This window comes from Mobula hypostoma, chromosome 8 (genome assembly GCF_963921235.1).
Source record: "Mobula hypostoma chromosome 8, sMobHyp1.1, whole genome shotgun sequence".
NCBI lineage: Eukaryota > Metazoa > Chordata > Chondrichthyes > Myliobatiformes > Myliobatidae > Mobula > Mobula hypostoma.
The window spans coordinates 124,577,067-124,584,734 of record NC_086104.1 but is presented as its reverse complement, the minus strand read 5'-3'; the positions used below and the strand labels follow the sequence as shown (position 1 = coordinate 124,584,734).

The 7,668-nt window shown below is 41.8% G+C and overlaps 1 long non-coding RNA gene across 1 annotated transcript; it reads left to right on the top strand.

Moving 5' to 3' along the window:
• The first annotated feature begins 1,381 nt into the window (after positions 1–1,381).
• On the top strand, positions 1,382–6,841 carry LOC134350247 (uncharacterized). Its single transcript, XR_010018855.1, has 3 exons — positions 1,382–1,517; positions 4,287–4,354; positions 5,886–6,841. It is a non-coding gene; the product is annotated as an uncharacterized LOC134350247 (long non-coding RNA).
• The last annotated feature ends 827 nt before the right edge of the window (positions 6,842–7,668 follow it).

Sequence of the window (7,668 nt, the reverse complement as noted above, 5' to 3'; positions counted from 1 at the left end):
AGAGACTGAAATCCCGTCAAGCCCATTGGGCTCCCTTCTTCAGCCAGTTTAATTTCATCTTCACCTAATATCTCAGCACCAAGAATACCAAAGCAGAAAGCTCTCTTCCAGCAGTTTGATCTGTCTGAGGATAATGCCGATCCAGAGGCCAGCCGCCCAGCATTTGGATCCAGGCCCAGGTGGAAGTCCTTCCAACCAGCTGTTTGTCCCTGCCACAGTGCATCCTAAAATATTGGAATGGGGTCACTCCTCCCATATGGTTGGCGATCCGGGAGTGCAACGGACCCAGGAATTTATCAGGAGATGGTTTTGGTGGCCATTTGTGTCCCAGGACATCCACAATTTCATCACTTGTGTCCCGAACAAGAATTCATGCCAGTGCCCTACAGGTCTGCTCAGTTTGCTGCCTGTGCCTCACCATCCCTGGTCCCAACTCTCTGTGGATTTCATCACTGTCCAATAGAAACACTACCATAATTCTCCAAAGCTGCCCACTTCAGTGCTCTTCCTAAGTTCTAGTCAGGTCATGAGATTGTCACTCTCATGGTTCAACATGTGTTCAGACTACACGGCTTCCCTCAGCGCACGGCATCTGAGTAACGACCACAGTACACATCCTGTTTTCAGAAAGGCCTTCTGTTCTCTTGTAGGAGGCATAGCCAGCCTCTCATTTGGTTTCCAACCCCAATCTAACAGCCAGACTGAGAGAATGAATCAGGAGCTGGAGACAACACTGCACTGCCTTGTCTCCTCCATCCCCTCGTCCTGGTGTTCCCAATCAGTTTGGACACAAGTTGCCCACAATAACCTCCAGTCATCCTCCACTGGTGTCTCCCCCTCTGAATGCCAGAAGGGATTCCAGCCAACGCTCTTCCCTGACCAGGAGATTAATGTTGTGCAGTTGGTCCAGCAGTACAAACGGGTGTGGAGACAGGGCTTCTCAGCTGTGTGCTCAGGGACAACATACTCAGCAGGCTGATTGGCTCTGCCAACAGATATGGCCTCTCAAGCCAAAGGAGAAGGTCTGGTTAGCACCTAGGTATCTTCCCCTGAAAGTCCAGTACCACAAGTTGGCCCCACACTACACGGTACCAATTGTAGTGAAGAAGGCTATCAACAAGATTTTGTATAGATTGCACCTACTACCATCAATGAAGCTCCAGCCGGTCTTCCAGGTTTCCCAGTTGAAGCTGGTTAGTACCTCCTCACTGGCTCCAGTCATGACCCCCCGCCCCCACCTATCCACTTCCTGGTGTATACAATGCTGCACTTCCTGGCATCTTGCCAGGTGCAGGGCAAGGTCCAGTACCTCGTGAATTGGGAGGGCTATGGCCCTGACTAATGTTTTCGGACTCCACCCAATAACCTCCTGGACAAATCTCTCATCCAGGACTTCCAGCAGGCATAGGCCTCTGGCACCTTTGGAGCTGCACTTCGGGAGGGGTACCTGTCACAACCATGGACTTTGCTGAGGGAGTCTACAGGCTGCAAAATAGTTTCAGCAATTGCGTTTACGAGTATGTACATTCCAGCTAATTACTGTTTCATTGTGGTGGCATTTAATGCCCTTCCTCTCATTCCAGTCTTGTAGAGACCTGACTAAAGCACAGCAATGTTTATGCTCCCTGCTTACCTTTATCCTTGTCTGGGAAATAAGACTACCATTTCTATCGATGCTGTAAAGGAGCAGTGTTCATTTAGTAATTAGTTATTGCTTCCAGCTGCAGTTTTGGCATTAACTTTCAGTTTGGGAGTTGACCTTCACCCTGTTGGCCTAGCATTTATTGTTTTCCTTTCCCTCCAAATTCTGCAAACAAGTCTCATTAAAGTTAGTGAAATGGTGACCTGCTTCAGTCTCTCTCTGTCTCCATACCATTTGACACCATAGGGATTTGAATTATGTTTCTAGAATGTACTGTACTTTATGTAACTGCCTTCCATATTTTTTCAGTTGAATATTAGTAAAATGATGAGATCAACAAGTGATATGTCAACCAAAGGGACTGAGCAGAGAAGCTGGTGAGACCACACCCGGAGTATTGTGTTCAGTTTTGGTCTCCAAATTTGAGGAAGGACATTCTAGCTATTGAGGGAGTGCAGCGTAGGTTCACGAGGTTAATTCCCGGGATGGCGGGACTGTCATATGTTGAAAGATTGGAGCAACTGGGGTTGTATACACTGGAATTTAAAAGGATGAGAAGGGATCTGATTGAAACATATAAGATTATTAAGGGATTGGACAGGCTAGAGGCAGGAAACAGGCCACAGTTTAAGAATAAGGGGTAGACAATTTAGAACAGAGTTGAGGAAAGGCTGTTTCAGACAGAGGGTTGTGGTTCTGTGGAATGCTCTGCCTCAGAAGGCAGTAGAGGCCAATTCTCTGGATTCTTTCAAGAAAGAGTTAGATAGAGCTCTTAAAGATAGCGGAGTGAAGGGATATGGGAGAAGGCAGGAAAAGGGTACTGATTGTGGATGATCAGCCATGATCACAGTGAATGGTGGTGCTGGCTCGAAGGGCTGAATGGCCTACTCCTGCACCTATTGTTTATTGCCTATTGTCTATGGTTATAGAAATAAAGACAGGAAAGATTATACTGAGGAACAGGAGCTTTTTTGCCGATGACTACTTTTGTGAGTCCAAAGTAACAATTCATTTCTTCAAAGCACCCATAATTTATTAGAACATTGTGATGGCAACACGATGCATTGGCAAGCCAGGGCAGATTGCCAGAGTGCAAGGGAAGGGTGCAGATCTTTGCATACTCAAAGACCATAATCCTAACATTAAATTCGAGTACTTACACTCGTCTTCCATTGCATTCAATGATCCTTTGGGAAACACAATGCATTAGCTCTTTACGTGTTAATCAGTCATGTGAGGAATGCCTCCACACATGGGTTGTAATTTTTGGAAAATGATGTTTTTCCCAGATGCTCTGCCTAGCAGTGAGCCAGTGTTATATACTGTGGGAACTAGGGAGGAATCCCAATCAAATCAATTGCGGATCAGTTACCCTTTATCAGAACCAGCTTCACTTCCTGTCTACATCAGAAATGGTAACAACCTGATTAGTTCTTAATTTTGTATTTCGCATTTTAGCTTGTGAAGCCTATGAGGCATTTTTTATTGAAGAATGCCCTGTGCATGGCCTTTATGAAGGACACGGTTGTTGATTTCAATGAACCATATAGAGCACATTTAACTCTTCCTGAGGGTCTCTGCATAGCCAATCAAAAACTTGAAAAGCTGGTCTCTGTGGTCGGGAACGTAGGGAAGCTTATTCCCAGGGGTTTTCACTTTGGGCACTATGAAGGGGAGGTTTCTAGTGAAGAAGCAGCCACTGTCAGTGGGTATTCATTGGTGGTAAGTGATTCTGAGTTATCAACAGAAAATAGTCATCAGTTTAGGTGGCATCTGCTGATAAACCTGAGGTGAGAGATGTTTCATTTCCGTGACAATAGCTGCCTACTTACTGCGTATGTCCTGAGTTTCTTGTTTCTATTCATGATTTTTCTATTGCTGAATTATTTGCCTTTTCCATTATGGTGATCAAGTTCCTTATTTATAAGGAAAAAAGCTCAAGACTAACAGGAATTATTTTATGATTACTGGATTCCCAAACGCGCGATCTCATTCCCATTTAGCAGTTAGAGTAAATATAGTCTCTGGGTTGCCATGATGTCTCTTTCCCTCTCATGTGCCACCTTTTGGAAATACTCATAAATTGTTTCCATATTACTAAGGCATCACAGAATGACATAAGTATGCGTGCAAATATTTCCCTACTGACCCGAAATTCCTCCCCTCAGATCGCTGAGAAAAGTACTGAACTTGGTTTTTTCAGTCACGTACTTCTCATCTAATGATTTCTCATTTCACTGCTCAGACTCCCACCTCTTTCTCATCCATTCTTTGAACTGATTCTGGCCTCCATCTTCTTCCTTCTCTGCTGCCCTTCTTTCACTCTGCGCCCCTAGTTTGAGAATGTATTGAATATTTATGACCAATAAAAAATGCTCACAGTGATGACACTGTGGTATTTAAATAACTTTTACACTCTAGCTAGGCTCCTTAAAATACACAAACTTTACTATATATTTGTACTTCCTTTACTGCATGATTTCAATTGCTGTAATTTAACAGATCAGAATGCGCTGTTATTGAAGTATAATCACATAAGGCACAATAAGGGATAGTTTGTTGAAGTCATAGAACTAGATACTATAAGATTCATATTCATACTCTTTAATAATCTGGTCTTTTTAACCCAAATATCTTTCTGTAGATCAATAACGCAGACCATGGTATTGAATACCTTGATGCACAGGATGAATCCAAATCAAACTGGATGAGGTAAGAAAAGATGGATGCAGTTGGTCAGGATTGCAATATAATGAGGGACAAATGTGAGAGATTCTGCAGATGCTGAATATCCAGAGCAACACAAATCCTGGAGGAATTCAGCAGGTCATTCCCCTTCTATGGAGTTGAGATTCTTTACCGGACTGATAATAAGGAGTAAGCAAGGTTCCATCAGGTGTCATCGATATGTCATGGTTGCCATGCAAATGATCTCTTTCCCTCTTTTTGTAATTTATTTTTTATTGAATTTCAGCATCATACAAACATTTCCATAAGATGTATTTCAGATACTGTATGCTGTATGTATATATCATATATTTATGTCTGCCACAAATCTCCACATAGTATTTATCTGAGGTATACACTTATAGAAAAGAAAGAGGGATAGAGTTTAAGAGTCATGATGTAATGATGCAGCTCTATAAAACTCTGGTTAGGCCACACTTGGAGTACTGTGTCCAGTTCTGGTCGCCTCACTATAGGAAGGATGTGGAAGCATTGGAAAGGTTACAGAGGAGAATTACCAGGATGCTGCCTAGTTTACAGAGTATGCATTATGATCAGAGATTAAGGGAGCTAGGTCTTTACTCTTTGGAGACAAGGAGGATGAGAGGAGACATGATAGAGGTGTACAAGATATTAAGAGGAATAGATAGAGTGGATAGCCAACGCCTCTTCCCCAGGGCACCACTGCTCAGTACAAGAGGACATGGCTTTAAGGTAAGGGGTGGGAAGTTCAAGGGGGATATGAGAGGAAGGTTTTTTACTCAGAGAGTGGTTGGTGCGTGGAATGCACTGCCTGAGTCAGTGGTGGAGGCATGTTGTGTTCCAGGTTTGTGAACTGTGCCAGAAAGGAGGAGGAACAGAACCTGGTTGCTTTCCAGCACTGTGGAAACATTTACTACAGGACGTGCAAGCCAGTTCCTACTCACGGTGAGTTACTGGTCTGGTACGGTGATGATTATGCCAAGGAGCTGGGAATCACTTGGACCTCCATGTGGATGTCAAATCAGGAACCCAAATGTGAGCATTCTGAAGTAATTAAGGAACTCCAGGCAAATTTTGTTTACTGTAAATGTATGATAATGTTTAAAGTGGTATACAAGAACTAATCAAAAACAAACCAACAGTTGTAATGTGGAAGGAAATTTGCAAAACAAAAGTGAAGAGATTTATGCTGAAAGACATAAAGGTGTCAAAAGCATATACACTCTGAGAATATACTGATTTTATTAAAAAGCATACGCACTCTGAGAATATACTGATTTTATTAAAAAACATACGCACTCTGAGAATATACTGATTTTATTAAAAAGCAAACGGTGCAACTTGAGCTGAATCACTGAGCATTTACAAAGGTGCAGTCAGCCTCTTTAGCCTAATGTAAACCTCAACAACTCATAATTTTATCTGACATACGAATTTTGTGTATTTTCTGCCCATTTTAACAGATCAGTTATCACATTAGATTAATAGAATTTTTATTTACTGCAGGTGACAATTGCTGTGTTTCCTTTTTCAGCATCACATCGAGTGACTCGGAGTGTCTGTCCTCCTTGCCCTCACTGCAGTATTGCATTTACCACAGCGGATTTCCATAAATGGCATTTGCAAAGGCAGCTTGAAGCATCCAGACCATCAGCTGAACAAACTTCTTCCTCCAAAGTAAGTCATAGTTTGCAATGCAAAACTGGGTGGTGTCCATTCACACCATCTGACAGAAGAGGAGTTGTATAACTGGATGATCTTCAAACATACACAAAAGAGAGACAGCATCAATGTCAAGACTGTAGGAAAAGTTTCACACTGGCAGGCACCTCCATCAACACCAGCGCATCCACACTGGAGAGAGGCCATACAAATGTTCTGATTGTGGGAAAAGTTTCACACGGAAAGAGAACCGCCATCGACACCAGCACATCCACACTGGGGAGCAGCCCTACGAATGTTCCAAATGTGGGTAGAACTTTGCTTATCTCTACCAGCCCTGAAACCTGTCATGTGTGTGGGAACATCTTGAAAGATTCAGCAATTTTTACAGTTCATATGAGAGAATGTGTTGAAAAATAATATTCAGCTGTAACCAATTCCTATTTTATTAAATTGCACTAATTCTTTTGTTTTGAATGGCTTGAATAACTACTTGTTTTCTGGAACAATTATTATTGGCACATATTGGGCTTTCCTCTGTTTGGTGATATATTTGTGTGTATGAATTACAAGGGATAGGTCCCATGGGTTCCCACTCTCTGGGTGAATTGGGGATGGTGATGGGGTTATCACTACCACATGTCTCACCATCTCCCTGGGTCGTATTGTTGGATCCAACTGTTTAATTTTAATTGTCATTTTCTTTGCAGTTTAACAATCAGTTATCTGCTTGTATTTTAAGCAGCCTCTATATACAGGTACATAACAGTTTAATATGCCTCTAGTGGTTATACAAAGTATAATGCTGGAAGCTTCTTGGCTTCTTGGTTCGTGAATGAGTATATTCTCATTGGTTAATTTTACGGCAGTATTAACTAAGTATTTTCTAATCGGTTGAGTTTATCTATAGAATTTTCTTAACTCTAGGTATAAAAGTAGCTGCTTTATGCAAAGTACCATCTTCTTTAGATCCTTTCTTTCAAGTAGCCATGATCCTGTCACTATTCTGTCCCTGTCTTCTTTGTTCTATCAATTCTTGACAAAACAATCATGAAGCAAAAAGTTTCATGCCTCCTTCCTGACTTCTAAAAGAACCTCTGATTTAGATAACAGAATCCAACAGTATCTTCTGACAAGGATAAATTGCCCCTTTTAGGATATTCTGACCGTGCAAAGGCACTATGATCAGTGCTATTGTGATGCAGTCTGATTCTCACACTGAGTTCAGACACAGTGATTGACAGATCACACTCTTCTGTTGTTGCCGCAGGACAGGAGAACCGGTCTGTGTGGAGTCTTATTGCCCTGGTTACTTCGATCAAATTGCTGGTCCATGCACATTTCACTTTATCCCTGTGAGATTTCTGGAACCAATGATCTGTGAAATGATGATACTGCAAGGTTTAAGGAAGAGTTGTACCAAGCATAAGCAGAGGTTGAATTCAAATTTTGAGAGGTTGAATGTGTTGAACCACATAATTTATTTAACAGAGGACTAAGAGGCTGAAATTTAAGTTGTATAATTTGTCACGCTCATGAAACTATTCCTAGTTAAAATATAATATGATTGCCCTGCATCGACCTTCTACAGGTAAAATCATTTAACAGTATTATTGTATTTGTGATCTGAATAAATGTGACTGTATAGGTTGCAT